General features: G+C 36.4%; 1 pseudogene; it reads left to right on the forward strand.

Annotated features, from left to right (window-relative positions):
* The first annotated feature begins 443 nt into the window (after nt 1-443).
* Nucleotides 444-3,047, forward strand: LOC107928658 (4-coumarate--CoA ligase-like 9; annotated as a pseudogene).
* The last annotated feature ends 1,634 nt before the right edge of the window (nt 3,048-4,681 follow it).

Raw genomic sequence — 4,681 nt, forward strand, 5'->3', positions numbered from 1 at the left:
GTTGGGAGAATTAGGATAGGACCATCATCGATAGAAACAACATACCAACTCATAGACTTCGATTTAATGATCGACTAATGTGATTGTTCCGTGATGTTTGTGGTTTAAGGTTAAGTTTTTTTATTTTGGAATAACGTGATTTTGGATCAGCTGTTTTATACTATGTTCTACATATATTCAGCTTAAGGTTTATGTCTTGGGACCATTTCGATGTCCTTTCTTCATTTGTAAACATGTTTAAAAGGAAGAAAAAGTGGCCTTGGCCAAACAATTAAGGCGGCGTCCGCGAGGAGGTCCTTGGTTTGGAGATCAACAGAAAACAAGAGTTGTAAAATTCTTGACTATTGCCAGTGGGTCACTTGATACAAATTTTGACCCAATGAGAGTGAAAAGCATTTTGATAAAACTGTGAAAAGGAAAAGTAGGTGAGTTTATCATGTTATTTTGATAATTGTTTATCAAATTATTTGTTAGCTTTTTTATTATGGATACCTCAAGCTTCTAAAACAGTTTCAAACCCCCTCCATCCCTCCAATTTCTTTTGTAATAACAGAAAAACTCTATTCCATTCTGATGGCCACTTTGGTCGTCGATCCAAACAGCGGCTTTTGCTCCAAAACCATGACGTTCCACAGCCTCCGATCTCCCGTTTCACTCCCACCCCAATCCGCACCCATTTCATCTATCGACTTCTTCTTCTCTATGCTCCAGTCCTCCCCACCCTCCCCCACCGCCGTCGTTCTCATTGACGCCACCACGCGCCGCCGTATTCTCCACACCGAACTTATCTTCTGATTCGAAAACCTAGTCACCTACCTCCGCACCCACTTTGGCCTCTCTAAAGGCGATTGTGCTGTCGTTTTCACCCCTAACAATATCTTCACTCCGATTCTTTACTTGTCTCTCTTATCTATCGGCGTTGTTATCTCGCCCGTCAATCCCGCCGCCACTGTCCCCGAGATTCATCACCTAATCCGACATTCCAAACCTGTCATAGCTTTCGCCTCGTCGGATTCAGCTCACAAAATCCCTTTGCTCAAACACGGAGTCGTTGCTATTGACTATGTTGAATTCGAGTCGTTAATGGAAAGCCCAAGTGAAAAAACTGAAAACAGAGGAATCAAAGTGAACCAGTCTGATGTAGCCACGATTCTCTATTCGTCCGGCACAACCGGTGGGATCAAAGGAGTTGCATTGACTCACCGTAACTTGACAGCGGTGATTGCCGGAGGAATGCGTCCGGTGGGGAGTTCCCCGACGGTTGTCCTTTGTACGGTTCCATTATTTCATGTGTATGGACTAGTACTCAGTTTGAGGTCCATGGTTTCGGGCGACTGCATGGTGATAACGGGAGGAAGTCGCTCATTTGATCTGAGAAATATGTATGGAGTTATCTCTGAGTATAGGGTTAGCCACTTGGCTTTGGCTCCACCGTTGATTGTAAAGATGGTGAACGATACTGCGATAATGGATGGCTATGATTTGAGCTCGCTTGAAGCTATCCTCTGCGGCGGCGCTCATTTGAGTAAGAGCATGATCCAAAGGCTGAGAAAACGGTTGCCCAAAGTTAAGCTGGCGCAGGTAACACTTAATTACAGTGCTAATTGACCAATCAACAAAATTGGCTTTGATTTGATAAATGAAGTTTTCAATATTTGTTATGAAGGCATATGGGCTAACTGAAACAACGGGGCGAGTGTTTAGCACAATGGTTCCCGATGAAACCCAAGTAGAAGGTGCGACAGGGAAGCTTTTGCCAAATTGTGAAGCCAAAATCGTGGATCCTGAAACTGGTGCTGCTTTGCCACCTGCAAAGCCTGGAGAGCTTTGGGTTAGGGGACCTCTCGTAATGAAGGGTAATCACTGATTTCTGTACATTGATTAACTGGCAAGAGAGTAAGTGGCCACTGTTGTTTGTTGTTGTTGATTGCTCTGTTTTACAATTTTGTTTTGGGGGTGGTTCAGGATACGTTGATAATGAGGAGGCAACTGTTGGGACTTTGGATTCAGATGGATGGTTAAGAACTGGCGATCTTTGCTACATTAATAATGAAGGTTTCCTGTTTTTCGTAGATAGGATAAAGGAGTTGATCAAATACAAAGGCTACCAGGTTGGCTCTAAATCTAAGCTTTGTTAAAAAGTATGGTGCCCCTCAAGAACTAAAAGCTTATTTTATTATGGTTTTTAAAGTTGGTTTCTTAATCAAACAGGTTGCCCCAGCTGAATTAGAACATCTGCTTAATTCCCATCCAGATGTCGTCGAGTCTGCAGTTGTTCCGTATGTCACTTTTACTTCTCTTTATTCTCATTTAACGTTCCAAATGGATTAGTCTATAATAATTCAAGAGCAATTTAGTCCTTGTATATTTAATATATTTTAACGTTTAATGCTTCAAAATTATGCGAAGAAAGACTAAATTGCTCACTAAACCTATAGCCCCTTCCAAGTACACCAGTATCAGATAGATGTTGTATTGGAGTAAATGCTTGGTTAAACCTGCCAAGTGCTTACTTTTGACACTCTCAACAGGTTTTCAGATGAGGAAGCAGGCCAGGTACCAGTGGCCTTCGTGGTTAGACAATCAGGGAGCAACATTGATGAATCAAAACTCAAGCATTTTGTTGCCCAACAGGCATGCGTTGCTTCTAACTAAATGCAGAACAATTTCTTTTTTCATCTTCTTTTGTTGACATTCTCAAACATTTCATCTCAGGTTTCCCCATATAAGAGAATACGTAGAATAATGTTTATTGATTCATTGCCAAAGAATGCATCTGGTAAGGTGATGAGGAAGGAATTGGTGATCAAATTGTCAAGTGCTACCTCCAAGTTGTAAATTTCTTCCACCTTTCCACGTTTTTATGATTCCAAAATTGCTAAATCTTGTCGTTTAACTATTTTATATAATTGAAGAACTGTTTCATATCATTACAAACAATCAAAAATTAAATTTAGAACTTGCAGACCCCATGAGTGACCTCTGTTTACACAAAATTAAAGCTCATTTTCTTACCTAGCAATAAAAAAGTTCCCTTGCTGCTTGAATTTTATTTTGGTTAAATTATCTGTGGTTTCCATTATGAGTAAATTAATTTTGTTTATAGAAGTGAAAAATATAACTTTATACCTTAATGTTAAAATAAATAGTATTTTTATTTTTTCCAAATTAAATTTTATTTTTATTTAATTTATAATTAATTTTATTTTTTATATTTAAAAATTATTGTAACTTAGAAATGTTAATGAAAGAAATTTGAGATTTTGTCAAATAATATTCTAAAACCATAAAACAAAGTTAATTTTGTCAAAATTAAACTAAAAATCCAAAATAAAAAATTAATATGAAAAAATCGAAAATCGAATTGAGTGAAATCAAATTAGGATAGGCAACTCAAAAAAATCCAAAAAACAACCTACTGATCCCAACTAGTATCACCCCTCCAATTTAGTACATTAACTTAGCACTTTTTTTAGTATGGCACTTAAGTTTTTTTATTGTCTAATTTGATACTTGATCTTTACACTTTTTCTAATTTAGTATCTAATTTTTTTTGACCAATTTAATACCTGAACTTGTAAAATATTATACAAATTATTCTAATATACGAACAATATTGTTTTATTGTTTTTTATAAGGTAGTAAATATAATAAATGAATGCCAATAAAATAAGGTTTTTACATTTATATAGAGTGCAACCAACATTAGAAAGTTTACATTTAAAAATTGTTAATTTTTTATCTTTTCATGTGGATTTGAACTAATGTGAATTCGTCAAAATTAAAAACTTTTATTTTCTAACATTTCCAATTGTGCAAGCCATTAACAAATTTGTTTTTTTTTTAGTTTTACATATTTTTAATTTTATTTTCCTTTGTTTCTTGAAACCAAATTAATCTTTAGTTATTAGGTACCAATAAAATTACCATGTCATCAAATTCATAAAATATTATTATATACTTATCCATATTCAATATTATTTTAAAAATAAATCATTAAAATTTTGAAGAAAAAAAATATGGAAACCATTATTTACGGGGAAATGGGAAAAATCATTACCAGTCAAATTTATATTTTGTAAATGTATAGTTGTTGTTTTACCCTATTAGAGCAGGACACCTGGCTCTTAAATGGCCCCTGGTTGACCTTTTAAAGACCTCTCATTGGATTAGCACGTAGGTGGTTTGCAACTTACCCCTTATGATGCACCTCTCATAGATCATTTGAGTTTAATTGTTTCATACAACCTCAAGGATAGAGGTGTCAGAGCAAGACAACTTACAACACAAGCGAGACCACACAACACATACTATAGTGATAACTGACCTATAACATCACTAACAATTGGCCGACCCGCACAACTATGCAGGAAATCGTACATCATGCGGCACTACTAGACAAGGGGTGACCTATAATATAAGCTTGGGTGCACAAGGGAGTCAGGGATCCTTCTTCTCTCCTATGATTACCATCTCTGTCTCCTCAAAAGAACATTTCCTTCCTCTTTCTTTCTCTAGCTCTTCGCCTTATCTAGGTGAATTGATACTCATATCCTCTATCATATCCTTTTTGTTGGTAAATTGTATCAACAATTGGTATGATGAGTGTGAATTGAGCCGCCATGGCTCACTCTCCATTGTCATCCCTGAGAACATAGAGGATCGAAATCAGGAACTTCAA

This window comes from Gossypium hirsutum, chromosome A12 (assembly GCF_007990345.1).
Source record: "Gossypium hirsutum isolate 1008001.06 chromosome A12, Gossypium_hirsutum_v2.1, whole genome shotgun sequence".
NCBI lineage: Eukaryota > Viridiplantae > Streptophyta > Magnoliopsida > Malvales > Malvaceae > Gossypium > Gossypium hirsutum.